The sequence below is a fragment of the Acomys russatus genome, chromosome 3 (assembly GCF_903995435.1).
Source record: "Acomys russatus chromosome 3, mAcoRus1.1, whole genome shotgun sequence".
In the NCBI taxonomy this organism is placed as follows: Eukaryota; Metazoa; Chordata; class Mammalia; order Rodentia; family Muridae; genus Acomys; species Acomys russatus.
Genome location: NC_067139.1, coordinates 8,737,349 through 8,764,204, shown reverse-complemented (window position 1 = coordinate 8,764,204; position 26,856 = coordinate 8,737,349). Strand labels below are relative to the sequence as shown.

Below are 26,856 nucleotides of genomic sequence, written 5' to 3'. Positions count from 1 at the left end.
TTCTATCTCTTCAGAAGCACAGGCTACCAGAGCAAAGACAGAAACTACAATTTCTTACCCCGAACCACAAGCTTCTTTGTAGAGAAGGAAACAATCAACAGAGCCTCAGGCTACCTACAGATTGGGAGAAAGCATGAAAAATCACACATAGATGAACGTTTAATGCCCAAATACACTCAAAGCACTGGGGCAAAACAAAACAAACAAACAAACAAAAACAAAAACAAACACACACCCCAAAACAAATAGCCTGACAAAAATGGAGCGAAGGACAGGCATTCTCCAGAGAAGATAAGTGACAAACTGATCTAAAAATATGTGCCCAATTCCTGAGTGGCCAGGGAAATGAGCATTAAAGTCTAGCGAGGTATGCCTTGCTCTTATCCTACCAGAAAGGCTCTCCATCCTCAGAGGAAAGAGCTGGTGTTCCCGAAGTGTGGAGAAAAGAGGACGCTTCCCACTCTTTATGCGATGTAAATTACAGCCATTGAAGGCACTAGCAAGGCAATCCCTTGCTGTAGCGAACGCGGCCACAGGCAAGGGCTCAGGCTTGCTCTGTCCGTGGTACTGAATCTGAGACACTCGGGCCTTCACATTCTCCTCAGGATTATCCTAGTCACCAAGGCGCGAAATTAAGCTACTGTCACCACCCGACAGATGAGAACATAGCAGGCACACACGGAACGTTAGCTACTCGGCCCTTTAATAAAAGGCTCTGTCACTTGTAAACAGTGAAACAGAACATTGTCTTAAGTGAGGTAAGCCAGTCACAGAGGGACGAATCTCGTGAGACTTCGCTTACAGTGTGCAATCTCCGTGCTCAGAAAGCGGCTGTAGGGTGAGGTCACCAAGGGCTGGGCACGGAGGGGAACAGCCACCTTCCTTACTTTGACTTAGCTACCCCGAGATACACACATATACAAAAAGTGTCATCACCTAACCATCTACTAAGCAGGTTTTGAATGAATGGGTAGAAACTAGGAAACTAGTCAGCTATGTTGCGTTTCCGTAGTGTAGTGGTCATCACGCTTGCCTCACACGCAAGAGGTCCCCGGTTCGAAACCGGGCGGAAACACAGTCACTTTTCTCACTTTTTCCTGGCCTCTCGCGCTCTTACCTCACTTACACTTTTCAGCAATTAAGCCATGAGAACCTCCCCTTTCTGATTTGAGTCTTGACTCTCATCCTGTCTGGCACCATGCAGTTAATCGACGAGCAGTGGAGATCCTGCCCATAGAAGAAAGTACAAGAAAAGGTCATTTCCATCGGGGGATTAGCTCAAATGGTAGAGCGCTCGCTTAGCATGCGAGAGGTAGTGGGATCGATGCCCACATCCTCCAATTATTATGTCACTTTGCACACCACGTTTCCAGCGACAGCCTCATAATCTGCGGCTTCCATCCGCTTCGAAGCGTTCTCGACTCCACTACACTGAGGACTTAAAGTTACACCACACTTTAGTGCTTCTTTATTCCTTCCCTGTGCCAGGATCTCGCTCTTCAGTGTGGTCTGATACTTTCTCCCACCCACATTATGCACTATTTATTGTTATTTGACTATTTGCGCCACCTGCGCGGGTTCTCTCAGAAGCTCTCCAGCATCTACAACGTCTACAACGTCCTCCTCGAGGGCGATCAGGCTCTTCCAACCTCGTGCCTTCCGTGTGGTTTAACACGCGCGCTATTCCCCGGCGATGCACCGCTGGGTCTCAACGTGGGAATTCCTACACCCGCGCTTTTCACTTCGCTGAGCCCTCCCCTCCGTCGCCCAAGGCTCATTTTTTAAATTCCTTTCCCGTGCCAGGATCTTGCCTTTCCACTGTGGTTTTTATCTCTGGCTTGGGTACAGTCTTGAGGGTCTCTCAATTACGGTAGATGTGCGACATCTGGATGACACTTCAGGAAGGGTACATTGTTTGTCTTGCTTTGTAATGTGACAAGAAAGACAGCCGATATTGTTTCTGCAGTGTAGTGGTTATCACGCTCCTCCCTAACTTGAGAAGTCCTTGGTTCAAAACTGAGCGAAAACATTTTATTGGGTTTGTTGTTGTTTTATTTTGTTTTTGTGCCTCCAATCTCAGAAGACAGTGGAGTCGAGCACGTTTCGAAAGCGGTGGAAGCCGCAGATTATGAGGCTGTCGCTGGAAACGTGGTGTGCAAAGTGACATAATAATTGGAGGATGTGGGCATCGATCCCACTACCTCTCGCATAGCTAAGCGAGCGCTCTACCATTTGAGCTAATCCCCCCCGTAGAATAGCCTATAGGTCCTGGATGAACTATCGAACCTGGGTATTTCCCTTTGGACCATTCGGATTCCGTTCTAGGTTTGAGATGGTGGACAAACCTCCCCCCACCCCGCCGCCCCAGCCCCCTCGCCCCCCCCCTCCCGCCCAGCCTCCCTCTCACCCGAAAAATGAAGCAGTGTGCAAGCCTTGCCTGGTCCATCAGTAGAAGATTCGTCCTAGGCAGCAGTGCCTCACAGCTGAGGGCCAAGTCTGAAACCCCGGAACAGGGGACCCAGGAAAATGACCTGTAGGCTAAAGTTGGGAGAGTCTGAGGAGAATGACCGCTGAGACTGGGGTGCGGGGGAGGGAGAGGTGGGGGAGTGGGGGACCGACTCTGGGTTCAGGTTCAGAGACACAGTCTGCAGATTTACCCGGGCACCTTGGTTTTTCAGGTGAGGAAAATAGCGTGTGGTCACAGGGCTCCTTTGCAGGCTTCTCTGCTTGGTGAAGTCTGGAACTCACACAGTCCTGTCAGGGGGAAGGGACTGCTATGTCGGATCCCGAGCTGAACGATCCATTTGCTCTCTTGCCTCCAGAGGCTGTAGTGGCAAGAACACAGCCATTGCTCCTTCTCTGCAGGAGAACTTTCTCCTCCTGCAGCCTGAGTCTAAATACAAACCTGCTCTGGAACTGACCTGGCAGAGTCCCAGAGGGACAGAGCCCGGCTCTGGGCCCGGCACTGTTAACAGGAGCTCAGTCTAAATTCGTGGCTGAAGAGGTTGGGAGATTAGATGTTTGCTGTGGTATTAGGTGAGTTCCTGTGGAGACCAGGCAGTGACAGGTGAGTTTGGGTGGAGGAAGAGCCTACTAAGTCCCTTTGCTGCCATATTCAACTGGGCTACAGGAATAAACCAACAGATCTTTTAGAGTAGTTATGGGCATATGGAACTAGAAACCACAGGATATTTTGTGGATTATGGGAGAAATGTCTCCACTAGTACAGTTTATTAGTTGTGGTTTTCTAGAGTAACAAAACTAATAGGAAGAATCTTATAGGGAGAGAAAAGGAGTTATTAGAATGACCTTCAGGCTGTAATCCAGCTAAAACAACCATGGCTGCCTCTGAATGGAAGATCAAGGAATCCAGTAGTTAGGTCCACGAGCTGGTCTTCCATGTATGCCAGAATTCCTGATATGAAGGCTCTGGTGCCAGTGAAGAAATAGACTTGCTAGCAAACCAAGAGCAAGGAAAGAGCAAAAATTTCCCTCTGCCATGTCCCTTGTATAGGCCACAAACAGAAGGTGGGGCCCAGATTAGAAGTGGGTCTTCCCACTCCAAAAGACTTGGATTAAATGTGTCTTCCCAACTCAAAGACCGAGGTCAGAAGTCCACCCCAAATGACTTAAGTAAGCAAAATGTCTCACAGGCTTGCCCAGTCATTTTGCCCAGTCATTTTTTAGTTTTTGTTTTCTTTCCTTCTTTTTTTTGTGGTTGTAGTTGGTTTGCTTTGTTTTTGTTTTGTTTCAATACAATTAAATTGACAACAAACACTAACCATCACATGCCAACACAGATGGACCCAGAAGATACAACAGAACAGTATGGACGGTGGGTGAGGTTTGAACTTTCACTCACTTGATGATTGAAAACCTCTTTTGTTATTTTCAACAAAGAAGAGCAGGAAGGAAAGACTTCTGAGGAAATAGAATGCCAGAGGTGTGAAACAAGAGATAGGAAATCAGCAAAGGCAGTTGTAGCTGTCCCTGCTCCCTCAGCTCAGAGGGTCTTGTTTAGGTCAGTACTGGAGGGGTGTGGGCGCCATCGTTCTGCCTGTGAAATGCCTCAGATGCAGCACTAGCTGATACGCAGCAACGTCCAAGTGATGCTGTGTTCTTTACAGGCTGCAGGTGGATGCGGGATGCTTGGAGCGAAGACTCTACATTTCTAAAGTGAAGTTGCTGCTGGGAGAGTCGACCTCAGGGCAGCTGCAGGTCTGTCCGTCTCCTACCAGAAGGTTCTGAGCTTCAGCCTCAGAGAGGGCCAGGAGGAGCTCCTTTTCCACCCTGGATCTCTTTGTTGCTTGTGTAGCAGGTTGACAAGGAAGGACTAAAGACAATTGTAAGTCACATTTGAAAAATAATCACAACCACTGATGGTTACTGATCACATTGAAATCAGTTCCTAGTGATGGGAACTGAGGCTATTTAGCCTACACTGAACACCACAAGTAAACATTTGGTCTTACTCCCTATCATGGGATGGAGGAAGGAAGGCATTAAATCCCTTCTCAGCTTGGTGCTCCGAAGGCACCTGGCGGCACTTATGGCACAAAGAGGGGCATGAAGTCACTCACTCATTCATTCCTCTAACAAATTAATCTTTCATCTCCATTGTGCAGCTGTCTTGTGGTTGTAATGGTTCAAAAATAAAAATAAAAAAGACTCAGAAATGTTGAGAGCTGGCCTGATGAACTGAGGCTTTCCCTAAGGCTGTGGTGTATGTATGGAGGAGGAACTTAGCTCCTTCTCAGAACCACCTAGACTTCTCCATGTTCAATGACGGAAGTGTTACCTTCAGTAACATGGCTTAACAAGCAGATTGTGGGGAGTAATCAATAGCCTTGTCAATAGCTGTGATGGTTGGAGGCCTCCATGGGCGCCTTAGGCCAATGTCTCAATAAGAATCAACCCATTCCTGACCCTGGAGGTTTTTACATATCTAGTTAGGGCACTACGTCCCTTATTATTGATGACTCCACTTAGATTCCCTTCATATATGTATCTGTTTAGGAAGCTTCTACAGTAGTAGGTTTCCCTACGGTTGTCACGTGGCCTTTGCTCCTAGTTGTCCCTCCCCATATTCCCTCCTTTGTCCTTCTCTTCCATCCAACGACCTATTTGATCCTCCTATTTATTCTAGGTTTCTCTTTGTTCTATTTGCCCTTCCTCAGGAGCTCTCTGCCTGCATCTGCCCCCAAGTTCTGGGATTAAAATGACAGTTTTAGCTGGATTTTGAGGTAGATCGATTCCCAGGATCCTGAAGAACCATCACACCAATTTCCATAGTGGCTGCACAAGTTGGTTCCCACTATATTCAACAGATTGTGAAAGGTAGACATCCTTGTCTTGTTCCTGATTTAGTAGAAATTGCTTGAGTTTCTGTTCAGGTTGGTGTTGGCTATAGGCTTGCTGTAAATTGTCACTGTTGTACTGAGGTGTGTCCTTTGTACCCCTCATCTCACCAGGACTTTTCTCATGGAGGAGTGTTAGATTTTCTGCATCTAATGAGATGATGGTATCTGTTGTGGTTCAGCCAGTTTGTGTGGTGGATGATGTTTACTGATTTACGTATTGTACCACCCCTGCATCTCTGGAGTGAAGCCAATTTGATTGTGGTAGATAACCTTTTTGATGTGCTCTCTCCATTCAGTTGGTAAGTATTTTACTGAGAATTCGTTGTCTGTGTCCATAAACGATATTGCTCTATACTATTTGTTGTGTCTTGGCATAGTTTTATTACTGGAATACTAGTAGCTTTGTGAAAAGTATTAGGAAATGTTCCTTCCATTACCATTTTAAAAATAATTTGAGTATTGTTCATTCTTCTTAGAAGATCTGGTAGGAATCTGCACTGAATACATCTGGCCCAGAGCTTGCTGTTGGAGGTGCAGGGCACTTCTATTTTGCTGGAGGTTATGGGTATGTTTAAATTGCTTATTTGATCTTGGCTTAACTTCAATGTGTCTTACATAAAAGAAATCTATTCATTTTTTTGTAAGCTTTCCAATTTGTTGGAATATAGACTTTCAAAGTATGTCGTATGAGTTTCATCAGTGTCCGCTGTAATATGCTTTTCATTTCTACTTGCTGTTGGGGGTGGCCTGATGTATTTTGATGCTAATTACTGTTTACTGTCTCTGTGACCCACCTTTCGATTAATAAAAAGCCATCGCACATGTGCAGGGCAAAGGAGATTGCTGGGACCTTAAGAAAGAGGAACTTGGGGGAAGAAGAAAAACCACCACAAGGAGGAGAGACAGAGACCTTGAAGGGAAGAGAGGAAGGCCGCCATGGGTTAGATGGAGGGGAAGCACATGGCTGGTGTGGCTAGAGAATCCGGCCCAGATGAGGAACGTTGACAAGTGTTTGGGGTTATAGATGGGAGGTAGCTTGATAAAAGTTATTAGAGCAGATGGCATGGAATTGAGACAGGGATCTCATGCCTGCCCCACTATGGGAAGCAGTTTAAAGGATTGATATCTGTCCTGCCCCAGGTTAACTGAAGCTATTTTAAAATATAACAAGTGTCTGGGTCTTGATTGATTGCAGGTCAGGCCTACAGATAGTACAGGTAATTTTAAAAAAGCAATAACTTTCATGAATATGGATCTTCCCTTGGTATCTTATTAACTTGGCTAACAGTTTGTCAATCATGCTGATGGTCTGAAGGAACCAACTCATGTTATTGATTCTTTAACTGTTTTTTGTATGTTTGTTTCTGTGTTTCTATTTCATTGATTTCAGCTCTGAGTTTGACTATTTCTTGCTGTATAAGATACATAGATATATAATACATAGGTAGATACATACAAGCATGCATAGATACATAGGTAGATACATATGTACATAGATTGACTGATACATACATCAATAGGGATATAGATAGATAGATAGATAGATAGATAGATAATATGTAGATAAGTAGATCGACATCTAGATACTTAGTTCTATAAACTTGCCTCTTAAAATAACTCTCCTTGTGTCCAATAGATGTGAGTATTTTGTGGTTTTATTTTTATTCAATTTTTAAAGGACTTAATCCTTTCTTGATTTCTGCCTTCACCCATTCTTTTTCAGTAGTGAATTGCTCACTTTCCATGAGTTTGTTTACTTTCTGTTGCTATTGATTTCCAGCTTTAATCCACGGTGGACAGATAGGAGGCAGAGCGTTATTTGAATTTTATTTCATCTGTCTCTGTCTCTGTCTCTCTGTCTCTGTCTCTCTCTTGTTTTTCTTTGTTTTTGTTTTTGTTTTGTTGTTGTTGTTTTGTTTTTTGAGACAGGGTTGCCCTGTGTAGCCTTAGCTATGCTGGACTTGCTTTGTAGACCAGGCTGGCCTCAAACTCACAGCGATCTGCCTGCCTCTGCCTTTCAAATTCTGGGATTAAAGGAATGCTCCACTACCCCAGGCTTTATTGTATCTCTTAAGATTTGCTTTATGTCCTAGCATGTGCCCAATTTTAGAGCAGGATCCCTGGGCTTCTGAGGAGAAATGGTATTCCTTAGGTTTAGTCAGAATGTTCTGTAGATGTCTGCTAGGTCCATTTTACTTACTTAACTGCAGCATTTCTCCGTTTTTGTCTGGAGGGCCTATCTTTTGAGGAAAGTGGGAAATGAAAGTCACCCACTATCATACACACTTAAAATTGGGCACTAGCCCAAGAGGCATGTCCCATGAAAGTCTTCCCTTCCCAAAGGACTGGGATAGATGTGAGGACATCCTACTGGGACTCTAGGTAAAAGAAATATAGGAGATGGTGAAATAGAAGGATCCAGAGGATCTTAGAAACCTACAAAAAGAACAACATAATCAGTGGATCAGGGCCCAGGGGTGTCTGCTCAAACTATTGCACTAACCAAAAACAATACAAGCAGTAAACATCAAACCCCTACTCTGATCTACCCAATGGACAGGACATTCTTCACAGTTATGTGGAGATCAGGGATTGACTCTGCCATGAACTCTGGTGCCCCATATTTGACGACCTCCCCTTGGTGGGGAGCCCTGATGGCACTCAAAGAAAGAATAGGCAGGATACCAAGATGAGACTTGATAGCCTGTGACCATAAAGCGGGAGAGGAGGTCCCCGTCGGTCATGGACCTAGGGGAGGAGAATAGGATGGGGGTGGGAGGGAGGGAGGAATGGGAGAATACAAGTGATGGGATAACAATTTAGTTGTAATCTGAATAAATTAATAAAAAATGGTTTGATGGTTTGAAGGTGAAAGCCAAACAACAATTACAAACTTTTAGTTAGTAAGATGTTTATTTTAGTGGGTTTAGTGGAGATAGATGTGAACATTTGTAGCCCACACAAACAAAGAATCTTTATAAACCTAAGGGCAAGAGCAAATGCAATTACGTACTGTGAATATCTTTCTTTTAAATTGAGAGATCAGCCACAAGTTCAAGAAGGCAGCAGTCCCAAAGCCATTCTCCTTCTGAACAATGGAATCCAAACATGGGCATTCTCATCACCCACTGGGTTGACAAGTCACCAAGTTGACTCACACAGCAAAACAAAGATCTTCTCTTCCACCTCCATCTCATGGTAGTTTCTGACACTTCAAAAGGCGGATATATTAATCCCTTTGAGCCTCTGAAAAATCAAGGTAAGCAAGCATATGGAACCTCTACATTGAAAATAACTGATCCACACAAGGATCTTTGTTCTGGTCACTTTTTCAATCGCCCATGGGATGTCCAAGTATTTGGCTTTAGTACTATCTGGAGAAAAATAAGCAAAATACATATAGGCAACTGCATAAAAAGATTTTGGCATCTCCTATTACAATTGTTCTGTCAGGTTACTTCTCCTAGGGAAAATGTTCTGAATGTTATAAATAAACTCACAATAAGTGTTTATAGAAGAAAAAAAGAGAAAAAAGAAAGTCACCCACTATCACCGTGTGAGGATAACATGGGACTTTAGCTGTAGGAGTGTTTCTTTTATGAACTTAAGCACCCTTGAGTTTGGTGCATAATGTTTACAACTGCAATATTCTCTTGCTGGATAGTTCCTTTAAGGAGTATGTGTGTCTCTTTCCCTGTCTCCTTTGCTAGGTTTTGATTAGAAGTCTGTTTTGTCTGATATTGAAATTCATGAACCTATTTGCTCTTGTGTCCATTGGCTTGGAAATCCTTTGTCTGTCCTTTCGTCCTGAGGTGATGTCTGTCCTTGATGAGGTTTATCTCTTAGATTCAGTGGAGAGATGCATTCTGTTTTCTGATCTGTTAGTCTGTTAACAATGAGCAGTGTGTATTGATTTCTCTTAGTTTGTTCTTGTGGTCAGAGTTTTTGTCCCCTCTTCTGATTCTCTGTTTGGAATCATTTTTCCCTTGTCTTTTTGCATGTGGCTAGTCTCCTCGGACTGAAGTTTTCCTTCTCACATTTTCTGGAGAGCTGGATTAGTAGATAGAGATTATTTAAATTTGGTTTGATCATGGAATGCTTCCTTTTCCACATTGTTTGTGACTGTTTTGCTGTGTGTAGTAGTCTGGTCTGACATCTGTAGTCTCTCTGAGATTGTAGAACATCTGTCCAGGCCCTAGTGGCTTTCAGAGTGTCCTTTGAGAAGTCAGGTGTTATTCTAATGGACATGCCTTTATGAGATTGATCGTTGTCCCTTGAAACTTTTAATATTGTTTCTTTGTTCTATATATTTAGTGTGTTGAATATTGTGTGTACTGGAATTTCTTTCCTCATGCTGTCTATTTGGAGTTCTGTGTTCTCCTTGGACTGTCACCTCCTGCTTTAGGGAAATTTTCTTCTATGATTTGTTAAAAGTATTTTGTGTGCCTTTGACCAGACTTTCTGGATGTTTTGTGACTGCATGTTTTTAGATTTAACATTTACTTTGACTGAGCTATCCGTTTATTCTCCCTAATCTTCAGATTCTCTCTTGAGTGTCCTGTGATCTGTTGATGAGGCTTACCTCTGAGGTTTTTGTTTGACATTCTAAGGTCTTTATTTTCAGTTGTAGTTCAGTTCAGATTTTCCTTAGTCATTCTCTTTCTACTTTCATGTCATGAAATGCTTTCCTTATTGCATTGTCTTGGGGTGCCTATGGCTGTGAAGAGACACCAGGACCACAGAAAGATCCCACCCTGCTAAGCTTGTATCTTGTGTAAAGGAATTAAACAACATTTTCTGTCCAGGCTTGGTGGTACAAGCCTTTAGTCCCAGCACTCAGGAGACAGAGGCATCCAGATCTCTGAGTTCAAGGTCAGGCTACAGAGCAAGTTCCAGGACAGCCAAGCTTAGGCAGCGAAGGAAACCATCAAGAGCAGAAAACTGAGGAAGATGTAGGTGAATGAGGGGCCATGTCCCAGCCCCAGCAAACAGCAGAACATGGCAGCTTTGGCCACAGGGCTCTGGCTTTAGAGTCAGGAAGAATGGAATTATGGGATCTCTCTCTGGGACTAAGGAAAGCTGCTGAAGCCAAGTGTATCCCTGCATGGAGGCCAAGAGGTCACAGCATGAAGCCTGAATTGCTCTGGAGACTCCAAGATGTTGGAGATGCCAGAGTCATGCGATGCCTGCCAAGGAAAGGTGCTACCGGGGAATGGAATCAGCCCATAAGGAAGAAGTGTGTTGCACTCAACAAAGCTGAAAGGAGTTGCAGACAAAAGAGGGCTTTGACTTCAAACATGGATGCACAGTGTTTGGAATCCACCCAGCTGCGCTTCAGTGTTGCTTTGGTCCAGCGTTCCTTCACTATGCTCGCTCCCTTTTACAATGGTCCTGTATTTGCTGTGCTGCTGTGTGTTGCAAATATATTATTTTTTAATTTTGATGTTATAAGTGGTTACAGTTGAGGTTACATGAATCTCAGAATACACTTTGAACTTCGGACGTTTAAGCAAGTTTGAGACTGTTATAGATGATGGGGACTTTTGAGAGTGGACTGAATGCATTTCTGCATTGTGGCGAGGCTACAGGTCTGTGTCGGCCAGGGAGTGCGCTGTGGTGGTAGAGTAGGAATGTGTGTCACTGTGTGGGGCGGGCTTTGAGGTCTTCTATACTCAAGCTACGCCAGTGTGTCCCACAGTCTCCTTCCTGCTGCCTGCAGATCCAGATGTAGAACTCTCAGCTCCTTCTGCAGCACATGTCTGCCTGCATGTCACCATGCTTCCCGCCATGCTGATAGTGGACTAAACCTCTGAAACTGAAAGCCAGCCAAAGCTACCTGTTTTCCTTTATTAGAAAATGCTGTGGTGGTGGAGTCTCTTCACATCAATAAAACCGCTACTAAGACACTGATAGAATGGGTTTCTGTGTGTTGCTGGCTGTCACAAAGGAAGGGAACGCTGGGATGATGCACAGGAAAGCCTCTAATATTTAGTATCTATATGTGTATGTTCATGCAGTGTCCGATGTGGCCAGAAGGGGGCGAACGATGCCCGAGTATTTGAACAGACGGTACTTTTGAGCTGCCACAGAGGGACAAATCCCATGGGACTTCGCTTACAGTATGCAATCTCGGTGCTCAGACAGCGGCTGTAGAGTGAGGTCACCAAGGGCTGGGCGCGGAGGGGAAGAGCCACCTTCGTTACTTTGACTTCGCTACCCCAAGATACACAAATATACAACAAGTGCCATCATCTAACCATCTACTAAGCAGGTTTTGAACAAATGGGTAGAAACTAGGAAACTAGTCAGCTACGTTGCGTTTCCGTAGTGTAGTGGTCATCACGCTTGCCTAACACGCAAGAGGTCCCCGGTTCGAAACCGGGCGGAAACACTGTAACTCTTTTTCCTGGCCTCTCGCGCTCTTACCTCACTCCCTACACTTTTCAGCAATTAGGCCATGAGAACCTCCCCTTTCTGATTTGAGTCTTGACTCTCATCCTGTCTGGCACCATGCAGATAATCGACGAGCAGTGGAGATGCTGCCCACAGAAGAAAGTACAAGAAAAGGTCGTCTTCATCGGGGGATTAGCTCAAATGGTAGAGCGCTCGCTTAGCATGCGAGAGGTAGTGGGATCGATGCCCACATCCTCCAGTTAGTACGGTTCCTCGCGCACCGTCAGCCCAAGAATCCAAGCACTTAACGGTAACCTTTTTAGCCTTGCACTTTCTTCTTCTCACACACTACACAAAAACTTTAGTTTTCCCCCGAATACGCAACAAAGTTTTCCGCACCATTTAACAAATATCCGCCTTTATTTCTTCCTGCACCTCACTTGCCGGACGCTGGGTCAGAACCTCTTCTACACAACCAAGATGACCAATTTCCTCTTAAGCCACCCGTGCTCTAACTGTTCTGCCTGACCCTCTAGAATCTTCTTTCCCTGTCCATCTCTTTGCTCACTTTGCTAACGCGTCAGTCAAGGGTTGTTCTGCGCCTCAGAGGAACTACCCACAGACCTGCAAAGCCGCTGACAGCGACGCGTGAACAAACCTGCTCTCCGTCTGATTGGAACCTGGTCCCCTCTCCGCTAATCTCAGTCTCAATTTTCCATTCCTAAACTCGAGGAAGGGGTGTGGGCGTGGGGATCTGAGTCTATTTGAGCTACCTGCGCGGGTTCTCTCAGAAAGCTCTCCGGCGTCTACAACGTCCTCCTCGAGGGTGATCAGGCTCTTCCAACCTCGTGCCCTCCGTGTGGTTTACAGGCGCGCGATTCCCCTGCGATGCACCGCTGCGTCTCAACGCGGGAATTCCTACACCCGCGCTTCTTCCTTCGCTGAGCTCTTCCCTCTGCCGCCCAAGTCACATTTCTTATTCCTTTCCCATGCCAGGATCGCTCCTCTCCACTGTGGCTTTTACTCTCTGGTTTGGTTGTAATTTCTGGGGGCCTCTGTCTTGGATTACAAAATGACAAAAATACGACTTCAGGGTGTTTCCGTAGTGTAGTGGTTATCACGCTCGCCTCACACGCGAGAGGTCCCCGGTTCGAAACCGGGCGGGAACAATTTTCCTTTTGCTATTTTGCAGTTCTCTACAGCTCTCAGACTTTCAGCCAAACACACACCCATCTGAAGGGTGTACTGCGGGGTGCTCTCTCTGGAGCCTCATTAGGCAACCAACACACCCAAACACCAATTACCCAAGCACAAATCATCACAGAGAGATCCTTTAGTGAGCAAGACAAAGAGACAAGGTGACTGAATCTGAATCCGGCAGAAACCGCCACAAAAATAGCTTTGCAAGCGTTAATTTTAAGAGGATGAAAGGGAAGGCCTGTGTGAGAATGAGCTAGGACTTGCTGGTAAGTTCTGACGGGGTATTTTATTTAGGTTAGTCAGAATAATGCATTTCGGTCTTTGACTTTGATGGTTCCATAGTGGGATCTTGCTGTTTGGTCTCAGGGATGAGTCAGTGGCCAAATAAGGGAGTAGACGTTGGGGTCAGCGTCAGGATGTAACCTAACGGTTTAGCGAGGGAGAAAAGAGTAAAATACAAAAGCTGTCGGCAGCCTGCTCGCCATAGTCGGGCCTGCTAGAGCCTTTCCCCATCTTTCTTGACCAGACCTGAGGGAGCACATTCTCCCCCTCTTTCTAAGAACAAATGAAGCCGCATGTTCCACTGCCACCAGGAGTCTGTTGATGCTCCGCGTTCCCATGCCCACTTCCCTGGCGCCACTTCTCTCTCTCTCTTAGAGCTGTGGTTCTCACCCTTCCTAAGGCTGCGACCTCAATACACTTCCTGTTATTGTAGTGACCCCAGCCATAAAATCACTTTCACTGCTAATTATTCATAGCTGTAATTTTACTACTGTTATGAGTCATATTGTATAGATGTTTTCTGGTCGCCTTAGGCGAACCCTGTGAAAAGGGTCATTGGAGTCTCTGAAGGGGTCGCGACCCACAGGTTGAGAACCACTGATTAGAGTGCCGACAAAGGCGCTCAGGCCCTGAAGTGGTTTTGAGCAGATTGTCTAATCTCTGCTATGTGTTTGGGGACGTGACAGTCCCGGGGGTGACAAGGTCCAGAGCACTGAGAGATTAGCTGAAGAGGTAGAGCGCTCATTTGGCACGGAAGTAGCAGCGCGCCGCCCACGTCCTCCAGATGTGTTGTTCCATTGACTCTGTTGGGGCCTTTATTTGCTCCTTATTCCTTGCCTGTGTCATTGTCTTGCTCTCACCCACGGCTTTTATTCCTGGTTCCATAGTGTTCTTTGCGGGTTTTTCCATGAATGTAGATATGTAAGTTCTCGGTGGCACCTCAGCAAGGATACAGTCTGCCTTGGCTTGTAAAGTAACAGTGTCAGGTTACTGAAACGTGTTCCTGTAGTGTCATGGGAGCACGCTAGCCTCATATGCTAAGAGGTCCTCCGACCAGAAAACATGTCCAGGTTTTCAGGAGGCAGTGAGGAAAACCCCACGATTCCCCTGCTTCCTGCCCACACATTATTCCTAGTTTGAAAACCAGCCTCTGAACCCACCACACCTCCGCCACGACTGCTGAGTTCATCCTGAGCGAAGCTACTGAGCCCATGTGAATCCATATGTCCTGCGTAGACTAACTAACCCGGGTCGGTTCCCGGTGGACCACACAGAACCCGGACTAGCTTTCTTCTGTTCCTGAATTTGAAATGTGATATTCTCAGCAGTTAAGAGCACCAGCTGCTCTTCCAGAGGACCCAGGTTCAATGCCCAGCACCCACCAGACAGTTCACACCTGTCATTTACACCTGAATAATATTTCACTGCATAAATGCACCATGTTTTCTTTATTCATTCATCAGTTAATGGGCATCTGGGCTGTTTCTAATTTCTGAATATTATAATTAAGGCCACAGTGAACTTGAATGAGCTAGTATGTCTGTAGTGGGATGTACAGTCCTTTGGGCGAATGCCTCAGAGTAGTACAGACGGATCTGATTAGCTTGCTTGTTTTCTTTGCTTCTTACACAGGGTCTCTGTGCATATCCCGGGCTGTGCTGGAACTTACTATGTAGAACTCACAGAGCTTGTCCTGCCTAGGCCTCCCAAGTTCTGGGATTAAAGGCATGCACTCTGCACCAGTTTTAGCTGGATTTTGAGGTAGATCGATTCTCAGCTTCCCGAGGAACCACCACACGGGTATCCATAGAAACTGCAAGAGTTTGGGCTCCCACTAGCAATGAATAAGAGTTCCTCTTTCCCCACACCTCATTAGCATGGGCTAGCTTTATTTAGCTTTATGGACCTTGGCCATTCTGCCTGAGGTGAGAAGAATTCGAAAGGTAGTTTTGATTTGCATATCCCTGATGACCACATCTTTGTTTCTCAGCCATTTGTATTTCATTTTTTGAGAACTCTGTTTAGTTCTTTATTCCTTTTTTTTTTTTTTTTTCCTTAGACAGCATTTCTCTGAGTAGCCTTGGCTGTCCTGGACTCCTTTTGTAGACCAGGCAGGCCTGGAACTCACAGCGATCCACGTGCCTCTGCCTCCTGAGTGTTGGGATTAAAGGCGTGTGCCACCGCACCCGGCTTTATTCCATTTTTAAATAGGATTATTTGCTTTCTTAATGTCTTGTTTTTGTTTGTTTGTTTGTTTGTTTTGTCTTTTTTACTTTTTAGTTCCTTGTGTAGTGTACATACTAACCCACTGTCAGATGTGTAATTGGCAGCAGGATGGGGGAGCGAGACACTGTGACTGGCTTGAGTTTCTGAAAACTCAGAGCCCACCCCAGTGACACACTTCCTCCAATAACAGAAAATCTAATCCAGTGACACCATACCACCCTCCAACCCCACCTCATTTTTGTTTTTGGAGACAGGGTTTCTCTGTGTAGCCTTGGCTGTCCTGGACTCACTTTGTAGATGAGACTGGCCTTGAACTCACAAAGATCTCCCTGCCTCTGCCTCCCTGAGTGCTGGCATTACAGGGAAGTTAAGGTTCTTAAACACATTCACAATCGTTACTTTGAAGTCACTGATGCCTCAACTCTACTGGAACCCTCAGGGCCTGCTGCAATAGGCTGCCTGGCTTCTCTAGGAAGCATGCTGTCATGCCTGTCCACACGGGCAGTGGTTAGGACACTTGAGACATTTCTTGGTGCAGACATCTGATCCTGTCTTTGTTGGGTGTGTACTCTGTCCTTTGGTTGCTGTTGACCACTCTGGATCCTAGGCAAGGTGGCTGTGCGGCTCCTGATAAAGGGCTCCTGCAGGTCGGTGGGTGACACAAAGGAACGGAGATGGGCTATGAGGAAAGGCTCAGGGGGGCAGTGGGAAAGAGCTAAGGGGACCCTGGATCCCCACCAAGAGGGACCGTCCCCAGGGAATGGGGGTGAGGAGGGGGAGGGGAGGGGCTCCTGTGTTTCAGCCCAGTGTGGCCACAGGAAGTCTCCGGTATTAAGGATTTCTGTGTGTCTTTGGCTGTCACAAAGGAAGGGAATACTGAGATGATGCACAGGAAAGCCTCTAATAATATTTAGAACATATTATGTTCATTTTCATGCAGTGTCCGATGTGACCAGAAGAGGGCGACTGATGCCCAATTACTTAAACTGAACGTGCTTTTGAGCTGCCCTGCGGGTGCTGGGAATCAAAGCCAGGTCCTCTGCAAGAGCAGCTAGTACTCTAGCATGGAGTTTCCTTTAGAAATGGAAAATAGTGCCACAGGGCCTCCCCTTGCTGGGCACGCGGCCACAGCAGTGGAATCGAGGTGTTCGGAGACATTGACTTTGTTCTGAGACACTCATGGCAACGGATCAGAATCTTTTCGAGACACTCGGGCCTTCACAGTCACAGCAGGATTATCCTAGTCACCAAGACGCGAAATCAAGCTCCTGTCACCACCGGACAGATGAGAGCACAGCAGGCACAGCCACAGAGGGACGAATCCCATGGGACTTTGCTTACGGTGTGCAATCTCGGTGCTCAGACAGCAGCTGTGGATGGAGGGAGCCGCTACCTTAGTTACCTTGATTTCCTTAGCCCATAACTTAAGTAAATACAATGAATGCCAACATCAGCTCATTTGTTAGCAGGTTTTATTTTGCTTTGTTTTGTTTTGTTGCGGGTTTTTCGAAACAGGGTTTCTCTATGTACCCTTGGCTGTCCTGGACTCACTTTGTGCAAGTTTTGCATATATGGACAGAAACTAGGAAGCCATCAGACTACCATCTGTTTCTGTAGTGTGGTGGTTTTTATGCTTGCCTAACATGCAAGAGGTCCCTGGTTCAAAACCGGGTGGAAACATGGTTTGTTTTCAGGCTGTCTGCCAACTCCATACACTTTTGAGGAGTTGGGAAATAATCATGGCCAGTCTGCATTTTGGGGCTTCATAGGGCGCTTTCCTCGGCCCTATCTATGTGAGTTAATTCTGTGAGTACCAGGGGAAGTACTGTGCATAAAGGAAAGTACAAGCAAAGGCCCTTTATTGCTGGGGGATTAGCTCAAATGGTAGAGCGCTCGCTTAGCATGCGAGAGGTAGTGGGATCAATGCCCACATCCTCCACTCACTTCAGCTTTTGAACCTCTGGCCAGTGTCTTCATGACTTTTCTAGTGCATGCTCTGGGCCAATGTGTATTTTGGACTACCGTGGTCTTACTCTTTGCTGTCCTACTCAAAATATAAGCTTTGGGGCTCCCTGGAGCACTCGGTCTTCTGGACAGCTAAAATGACTGTAACCTGACAAAAGCTTCCGAGCCACCAGGTGTAGGACTTCACCCTTAAACCTCCATGTCGTGCCCTCTCTAACTTCTCCGGAATCTTCCCGCTCCTCGCCCAGTTTTTGCCAACTCTGCCGCGATAGTGAGAGGTGGTTCTGCGCCTCACCAGAAGGGAGCATCCCGTTGCCCTGCACTGCAACCACTACTATGTGGAAAGTCCTCCACGGGGCCTGAGTGACAAGTGTCCCCTTCCCACTAGTCTGTTTCCCACTTCTAAGCTCTGTAAAAATGGAGAATCACTTTTCTCTGACCTTATTAGCCACTGGCCTTGGTTCTCTCACATGCTCTCCAGCATCTACACGTTTTCCTCAAGGTGTCTCCAGGTGTCCGGCCTCTTCCTCCTTCATCACTGCCTGTATTTTACACAAATGCAATCGTTTTGGGACCACACTTTTTGTCCTTAACCTTCAGAAGCCAGTGTGGAACACCCTACACTCTGCTCTGCCTCCCTCCAGAGGCTCTAGCTAGAAATGTTCCCTTCTGACATTCCTGCAATTGAACCCACCAAGGACACTGCTGGAACCTCCTGAGTGGACCCTCTCTACCCCGGTTGTCTAGAGTGGACCATCTAATGCCGGCTGTTCCCTGTGGACCATCTGGATCCAGGACTAGATTTCTTCTGTTCTGGAATCTGAAAGGAGATGGATGGTATTTCCTCCCTGGAAGAAGAAAGCAGCAGGCACGCTTCCCTGTCCCTCCTGCAGCCTGGGCCTAAAGGCCACCTGGTCTGGAACGGCCCTGGCAGAGACCCTGAGTGGAGCAGGAACTATCACCAGGAGCCCAGCCTAAATTCAAGGCTGTGGAGATAGGGAGATTAGATGATTAGTGTGCTAATGGGTAAGTTACTGTGGAGACCAGGCAGTGACAGGTGAGTTGGGGCAGAGGAAGAGCTCATTATTTGAAATACTTAACATCTGTTTTCCTATTCAGGGCTCGCCACTTCCAAACTCCCAGACCTTGAGGAAACAGTCCTGAGCCTCTGGTATCTGGCATCATGGCAGCTGAAAAGGACAGGTGTGGACAAGTCCTTTTGCTACCAAATTCAACTGGACAAAATGGAAAACACTCAACAAACCTTCTAGAGTAGAAAGGGGTGCATGGATTGAAAACTGTAGACTATTTGTGGGTTGTAAGGGAATGTCTGTAGTCCTGTAGACAAAAATGGAAACCGAGGATACAATAGAATACCATGCATTTGCACATCCACTCGTTCGGTCAATCAATGAAGACCCTCCTACGCTACTTCAAAGAAGAGCTTGTGTAGCAGGTTGACAGTGGGTGACAAGGAAGGACTAAAGAGAATTCCCTTCATATTTGAAATACAGAAAGAGAGAGAGAGAGAGAGAGAGAGAGAGAGAGAGAGAGAGAGAGGAAGGAGAGGGCGCTGTTGATCACATTGAAATCAGTTCTTGGTGGTTTGGTGAGCTGGAGAGAGGAGATTCAGGCCATGCTGGAATCACAAGTAGATATTTGCTCTTGCTCCCTACCATGGGATGGAGGAAGCAAGGCAGGTGCCATTTCATGCTCTGAAGGTGCCTGGCTGCAGACAGCACAAAAGGGAGAGTGAAGCCATTCCGTCTTCACTCAGCTAACAAAGGAATCCTGACTACATCGTGTGACTGCTGCGCTGCTTGCAACGTTTCAGGGGTCAACAAATCTGAAGAACCTGGTCGACAGCCTGATATTTGCCTTTTATAACATGATCGGGACACGCACTAAAAGGCTTATCGTAAATGCCACAAGCCAACTTCTGCCAGCCTCCCTGGAGCTCCTGCGAGGGACAAGCTCAGGTTCAGACAACTGTTAGCAAAGATTTCTGCCAGAAGATTCTGGAACCTCACTAAGCAGTTGGACATTGGAGAACAGATTGGGGTTCTGAACCCAACATTCCTCAGTTCAATGTCTCCAGGTTAGGAAGGAAACAGAAATGAAGAGGCGGCCAGAGGCGGGGACTCCGGGTTTTCCGGGAGCCTCACCCAGCCTTCTGATGCACATAGCTTTGCAGGAAGTCCCCTGGTGAAGGCAGTGGCTGGACAGGAGGGACACTGTGGAAAGTGTGATAGGGAGAAAGGTCTGAGTATTCACTGCTGTTGCCCTCTGCTTCCAGACTGGGTGCCTTCTGGGTCCTCTACTCCATCTGTGCTTTCAGGACACTGAGGCACAAAATCAGAAGGCAGCATAGGACTCCTTCAAGATGGACCACATTGAAGTGGGTATGCTTTAGACAGCTGCACAAAGTAGATTCGCTTCATCCTTTTGTTTAAGGCAGAGCCCATTGACTAAAAGTAGTTTTATCATCTGGCCCGTACGGGGATCGAACCCGCGACCTTGGCGTTATTAGCACCACGCTCTAACCAACTGAGCTAACCGGCCAGCTGAGAAGTACTGTCCAATCCACCTCAACAGATAGGTCACGGTATTATCGAAAATACAAAGAAGTACAGAGGTCGTTTTGTTCGATACTTTTTTGGGGGGGGGGGGGGGGTGGGGGGGTTTGGGGGAGTGCCCCAAAACTTTAAGATTCAAAATAATTTTTAAACAGATTTTCTTCAAGCTGGGAAAAGTTACGAAGCTCGCTTTGTTCTAAGTAGAAAGTTTCTCTGACCAGAAAGGGCATTCTTTATATGAGCAACAAATGTCAGCTGCAATGACTTCTGACCACTGTTGTGGGACTCAGAGATTCTGGCCCCAGGCTGCCCAGTCCACTCGCTCAGTGCACACACAACGTGCAAGCCGACTTCTAGCCGCCCGCTGCACAGTTCTCCTGTTAGCCCCTAGTCACTATTTGAACTGTTCCCAGTTGTACTGAATTTCAGATTCCATTCGCTTTAAACATTTGGATAAGTCAGTGGGTGGCAGGCCTCGGGCAGATCGTGCCTCCCTGCTGGGGTGCGAGAGACAGACCTAGGTCTTGTGGACACGGGGATGCCAGACTGGAATTCTGTTCTGGAATCTCGGACGAAATAGACAATATTTTCCCTCCTGGAAGAACAGAGCAGCAGGCACGCTTGCCTGGCCCTCCTGCAGCCTGACTTAAATGCCAACCTGGTCTGGAACTGCCTGGCAGACAACCAGAGTGACAGAGGCCAGCTCTGCGGCAGGGACTCCTAACAGGAGCCCAGTCTAAATTCGTGGCTGTGGAGGTTGGGAGAGTAGGTGTTTGGTGTGTGGGCCCGCAGGCCCAGAGTTTGTGCCAGGAAACCCTGGTGGTTCCCGGCCGGCGGGGCTTGGACCCTCTGACCTCCGTCATGGAGCCGCCGCTGCGTGATGAATGAGTCCGGGACCAGCCCGTCCCCACCCGGCCCAGGGCCCAGTCTCCTAGGCGCACCCACGCTTGTCTTGGGTCGCAGCGGTGCCAAACCCGGCTCGGCTGGAACTTTACCATCGCCACTAGACTAGAAGTTTTGAGCACTCCTGCGCTTCAAGGCGTTTGTTTCATGGCTCCCTCAGCGGGAACTGAAGAAACAAAAGAAAGAAAGTTGTCAGGTCGTCGGTGTCTGAATTCGGGCATGGCCTCCCGTGTTCATTCCGTCTCCTTTGATGAAGTCCCGGAGGAGTGGAGAACTTGAGATTTTGAAATGAGCTTTTCCAGGCTCCCCAGAAATTACTTGCCTTGGACGCTTTTGGACTCTTGGTCTGAGGGTCTGCAGAGCCCTGGCGACAAACGGAACCGGCTCAAAGCGACCCGCAGGGGGCAGGGCGGAGCCAGCACTGACCACTCTAGGACCAGAGGTCTGGGTTTCCCTTCTACCTGGATGCTGGATGGTCCGGTCTGAAGTCTCATCCCGAAATCTGAGACAGTCCCTTGTCGCCGCGATCAGGAGCTTTGGTGACACCGAATATCTGTGACTCCGAAGTCGCCCGCAGTCCCCGAGTCTGTAGCTGGCGAGGCCAACGCGGGGCATCAGCCTCCGAGTCGATTGTCCCCGAGACCTTTTGCTGAACCGATGCCGCTGATCCTGTTCCCCAGGGACCCTCAGAGCGCCAGGTCCCTACCTGGTGGCCTTGCTGTGGCAACAACCACAAAAGTAGACGCGAACAAACGAGGACTCGAAGAAGCCCCACGCGTGAGGCATGACGCACAGCTCCTAGAAACGTCACAGGCCACTGTACCACTCCAAAGGGCACCAGTCTAAACTCAAACCGCTTCACCACCAGGGGGCAGGAACCTTGGAGCCAAGGTCCCAGATGGCCAGTCCACGAGCTCTGCCAGGTCTTCACCTCAGCAGCGTCCTGTGCCCGATTGATCCAGTAACTCTCCAGGGCTAGACAGGCTGTGCGTGGGCTTTACAAACTTACTCTGAAGTTACCCCCAAAATTTCATCTCACAAGAGCCTTGAAATGAGTCTCAGACCCGCGTTTCAAAACTACTGAGCCGCTCCCGAGGAGGGGCTCTTGATTACGTCTTAGCAGGATAGTTAATTTCTTTGGGAGATGGGAGCAGAATTTTACAAAATATTGTCTCTGGTCCCCGTGGGTGGGAAGTTATTTAACAGGATTTCCGATCTCGTTATCTTTTAGATGACAAAAGTCAGCTCTGACTTCCTCCAAGGCAGAGGAAATACCTGCCTGCTCGGTGGTCGTTGAGCTGTGTTATTACGGCTAAAATACTTGATAAAATGCATCCAAAAACTGAACACCCGGTTACTTCTGGGAGCCTCCATCGGAGAGATTATGGAATCTTCGGGTTCAGACTTCAGGGCTCCAGACTTCAGGCAGTGGAGTCCTGTTGTAAATCGCCAGCGCGGGAGAAGCCAGGTGTCACCAATCTGTTTGTAATAGGGATTACGAGATTGGGCAGTGTGGAAGAAATTGAGGCAACTGGGTCCTTCAGTCGAGTCTGAACGGAAAGGAAAAAACTGTTCCCAGTGATTTAAAACTGAAAAGAGGAATTAGCAAAGACCTCAGTCCTCAGAGAAGCCACACACACCAGATTAAGGATGGAGTGACCATGCAGGACAGCTGACCTACCATGTGTGATTCTCCAGATTTCAGCTCCAGCATCACAAAACAGTAAATAAAAAGCAAACAGGTGTTGGAAAAGCCAAAGCCTGTGGGGTGACTGGCTCAAAGGAGAGTGCACAGGCTGGTGTAGCCTGAGAGGGAAGGGATGGGCGCCAGCATTCTCCAGCTCTGTCCTTCCAGCTCTAGCCTTGTGGGCTATTCAGCAAAGGCTGCTCAGACTCGGGTTTAGCCAGTAGAAAGTCTCTATTAGCCAGCCAGCAACTACACTGGGTTCAGGATCCCTGTGTAGCACTGGTCCTTTCACAGTGTGAGCTTTTAATCACAAAATCCATGTCTGGGCTGACGTACCCCAGTTAACAAAAGGATTTTGGATTGCCCTGGCTAGGTGCTGGCACCCAAACTCTGTTCCCCTGCAGGAGAGGTTGTCCTCTTAAGCACCGCTCTAACGTGGTTTTACGATTATAACACAGTTCCCTGTTCAAAGAAAGTGTGCGAGAGTGGGAATTAAGCACTAGCCCTGTGACTTAGCTCACCCGTCCGGGTCTCGGATCCTCATAAGGACTTCGCACCTCCGTCCTTGCCCATCCTATCGCATGCAATTGACTTGACTCCTCTCAACTGCGGGATCTGACCCACAATAGGAGACGCATTCTATTAATTCCACCAGTCTAAACAAGCATTGTTTTCACTCTTAGCAGGTAGACTCATAAAGCAGGGCCCTGAAGCCCCACCCCCACCTACTCAGTGCCCATGGAAGGCACTTGTCTGTTCCCACTAGTCGGTGTTGGTTGTCTTGGAAACATCTCCACGTCAAAACCACTTAGAAGTGCAGAAATTCGCAGACTCCTTGCAGGGACGGGATGGGGGGTGGGAACAAAGAAAAGCCATCAAACGTTTCCTCTATGGCATGGCCAGCCATTGTTTTCTGTCGCCTTCTTAGCGCAGTAGGCAGCGCGTCAGTCTCATAATCTGAAGGTCCTGAGTTCGAGCCTCAGAGAAGGCAGTATTTTATAGCGACTCGGCACATTTTTCAAATTAGGCTCACGTACAAAGGAGTACAGATGCTTTTAGAACTCCTGCTCACTGAAAACTGCTTACCCAAACATCATTCTGTCCTTAGTTTGATGGCGCTCAGAGTTAGCGTCTTGGAGGTTGGTGAACGAATTGTCCCCCAGCGCAGTATGCCCTGCAGTGCGGTAGGAGCGCTCCCGGAACCTCCTTCTCCTGGTACTTACTGTTTACCGAGCCACCGGAAATGAGCACTGAGGCTACCTAGAAGCCTGGGTAGTTAAAATCGGAGATGTAATAGAATAAACTGGAAAACATGCTAAGCGTCGACAGGAGCAGGGAGAATCCAGGCTGTAAGAACATTGACCTGGGACTCAGGTGGATCTGTTGTCCTAAGGAGGACATACACCCAGGGTCCTGTAGGAGTGCTCCAAAAGAAGTCCGACCACAGGAAATCCTGTCTTCAAGGGGTTTCTGTAACTTCTGAATTCTTCAAACTTCCAAAAGAAAACAAGATAACTAGCTATGCTTGCACGATGACGTCAGGATAATCTGCTGTGAAAACTGGATTATGACCAAATGATAAAGGATTTAAAACACCCGTTTCTTAGGATGCAAGGAGGGTGGGGTCGAGGCGACAGGCTGCAGCCGTGTGTGGTGCTGAGGAGCTAGTACATCCTGCCCTTTATTAAACCCTGTCTCCAAAAAAAAAAAAAAAAGTTTATTACCCTCAGAAGAACAAGTGTCTCGCTTAAGAACAACTCCAACAAAGCAGATGAAACAAGTGTTCTGTTAAATCCCTACCCTTTAAACAGTTACAATTCCTGTCTTCCAGAGGACCCTGCTTTGAGGTCTAGGCTTGATTTTCTCATAGTCCAGTCATCTGACCTGAAATTGAACACTTGTCAGGCTGCATTGTACCCAACCTTCTTGGAATTTCTTGGGAAACATAGTTTTCAGATTCTAGCAAGACATCGATCTAGGAAGAAGGAAAATGGGGAAAGTACAATTTCCTGTTTTACACATTGTAACTCCCTTCCCAAGAGCCCTATGTCTGAATTCTTGGAACCAGTGAGGAATCACCATGCATGACTGTAGATATGTTAGAGTCACAGAATCGGGAAGAGAGTTTAATTTAGCTTCAGATTCCAGAGAGCTAAGCAGCCAATGTGGTGGGAGGCTGGCAGGCAAGCCCCACGCAAGGCTGCAAGAGCAGGAGGCTGAGAAAGCCCACCTCAAGCAAAAGCACCAAGCAGGGAAGTGGAAGTAGGTGAGTCTGTGACATCTCAAAGCTCACCCTGTGGCACTTCTTGCAAAGGGTGGCCACTTCTGCAAATAGCTCTGCCAACTGGAAACTGAGTCTTCACAGTACCAGTGCCTAAGGTGGGACATTCTCACTCAAACCAGCACAGAGAGATTGTCTGGGTTTACCCGGGTCAGCCCAATATGATCACATGGGCCAGTAGGAATGGGAGCCTCTCCCTGATATTATCCAAGGGAACCTGATGGCAGGAGATGTAGAGATGTGAGAAGGAAGTGGTCCTCCACTGCTGCCTTTGAAAAGGATGGAGGAGGGCTACGTTGAAGAAGAGACCAAACCTGGAAGTTGGAAAGAGAAGGAGTCTCCTGATGGAACATGTACAGTCAATACTCCAGCTATAACTGAGAGAGACTCAGCCTAGAGTCTTGACCTATAGAACTGTGAGACAGTAAAACCATCATCGTCGTCGTCATATTGTTTGACCCACTAACTTTGAAGATATTTGTTCTAACAACAATAAAAATAACAAACCATTGTGTTTGGAGTATACAGAGGGTGGATGAGTCATCTCTGTCGTGAGACCTGCTATCCATCTCGACAATTTCCCTCACATGTCTGGCTTCACAGCGCAAGTCTGTTACTTTTCAGAAGTGAAGGAGAGATAAACTTGTTTTTGTTATGACCCCAAATGTGGGATCGGATCAGTCTTGTGAGAACACGTGAGGTTAATCCACTAGAAGACAAACCGCCTCTTGCGGGAGCTTGATTGTTGCCAGCTGAAAAGATCCCATGAACAGACTCTGGGAGGAGATATATAAATGAGCCCAAAAACTGGAGGCGAGGTCTTAAGAGACTTGGGATAGTTTTGGCTGTTCATCGCTCCACTTTGAGATGCTCCTAGAGAGAACTGCTTGAGGGAAGGCTTTGGGGCTCTGGGCTCCTGCTGAGGTTCCAGGTTCTGGTTACTCCAGGTTCCAGAAAAAGAAATCCTGCTGATTACACCAGTTCCTCGAAACTGAAATCCTTACGGTTTTGTTATTGTATGCTTTAAGATGTTTAAGATGCCCCTTTTGCTATCGTTTAGGTTAGTCGGGTTATAAGTGATGAATACTTGGTTAATAAGTTCATAATAAAACACATTTGTTAAGAAAAAAGTAGCCGAGCCGGGCGTGGTGGCTCACGCCTTTAATCCCAGCACTTGGGAGGCAGAGGCAGGTGGATCACTGTGAGTTCGAGGTCAGCCTGGTCTACAAAGCAAGTCTAGGATAGCCAAGGCTACACAGAGAAACCTTGTCTTGAAAAACCAAAAAGAAAAAGAAAAAAGTAGCCTACACAGAAGTTTTCTTTTTCCATCTGTTTTTCAAAGTTTGTACAATTTGTTTTGAGGGCTTCCTTTGTCTTAGATGAACAAAGCACTGTTGACTGATTGCCTGGCAATTTAAAACGTTTTTCTTATTAAATAAACATTTTCTTATATTGCTGCTTTAATGTTGTCCACAAAATGCAGAGGGGGTGTGAGGAGGAAAGAAGGGAGGAAGAGAGAGAGAGAGAGAGAGAGAGAGAGAGAGAGAGAGAGAGAGAGAGAGAGAGAGAGAGAGACTATTTCATGAGTGGGTTCTTGTGGGCCCTGTCTCACCTACAGCAGGCATTTCAGACTGGCGTGTGTAAGCACAAGGGAACTGCAGGTCTGTGCATTTTGGCTTGCTTCATTTACTTTTATGTCACCTGCATTTCTCATCTTCCCTGATACTCTGAGCAACGTTCACAGGAGATCTTAATTTTAAAAGCATATTAAAGGATCCAAGATATATCCCATGATTTTTTCCCCACATGTATTTTATGTGTTGCTTGTGGAGGACAGAGGACAACTTCGGGGAATTTGTTCACTCCTTCCTCCTGTGGATTTAGGGGATCAAATGTAGGTCACCAGGGTTGGCAGCAAGCAGCCTTTACCAGAGAGCCGCTCACCAGTCAGATACATCCTTTTTTTTTTTTTTTTTGTGAGAC

At 47.0% G+C, this 26,856-nt stretch overlaps 8 non-coding genes across 8 annotated transcripts; 7 read left to right on the top strand and 1 right to left on the bottom strand.

Annotated features, from left to right (window-relative positions):
* The first annotated feature begins 1,002 nt into the window (after window positions 1-1,002).
* On the top strand, window positions 1,003-1,075 carry Trnav-cac (transfer RNA valine (anticodon CAC)). Its single transcript has one exon. It is a non-coding gene; the product is annotated as a tRNA-Val (tRNA).
* A 192-nt stretch (window positions 1,076-1,267) lies between these two features.
* On the top strand, window positions 1,268-1,340 carry Trnaa-agc (transfer RNA alanine (anticodon AGC)). The gene has a single exon. It is a non-coding gene; the product is annotated as a tRNA-Ala (tRNA).
* Window positions 1,341-11,678: 10,338 nt separating this feature from the next.
* On the top strand, window positions 11,679-11,751 carry Trnav-aac (transfer RNA valine (anticodon AAC)). The gene has a single exon. It is a non-coding gene; the product is annotated as a tRNA-Val (tRNA).
* A 188-nt stretch (window positions 11,752-11,939) lies between these two features.
* On the top strand, window positions 11,940-12,012 carry Trnaa-agc (transfer RNA alanine (anticodon AGC)). The gene has a single exon. It is a non-coding gene; the product is annotated as a tRNA-Ala (tRNA).
* An 837-nt stretch (window positions 12,013-12,849) lies between these two features.
* On the top strand, window positions 12,850-12,922 carry Trnav-cac (transfer RNA valine (anticodon CAC)). Its single transcript has one exon. It is a non-coding gene; the product is annotated as a tRNA-Val (tRNA).
* A 4,405-nt stretch (window positions 12,923-17,327) lies between these two features.
* Trnaa-agc (transfer RNA alanine (anticodon AGC)) lies at window positions 17,328-17,400 on the top strand. Its single transcript has one exon. It is a non-coding gene; the product is annotated as a tRNA-Ala (tRNA).
* Window positions 17,401-19,914: 2,514 nt separating this feature from the next.
* On the bottom strand, window positions 19,915-19,988 carry Trnai-aau (transfer RNA isoleucine (anticodon AAU)). The gene has a single exon. It is a non-coding gene; the product is annotated as a tRNA-Ile (tRNA).
* A 3,522-nt stretch (window positions 19,989-23,510) lies between these two features.
* Window positions 23,511-23,583, top strand: Trnam-cau (transfer RNA methionine (anticodon CAU)). The gene has a single exon. It is a non-coding gene; the product is annotated as a tRNA-Met (tRNA).
* Window positions 23,584-26,856: the final 3,273 nt, after the last annotated feature.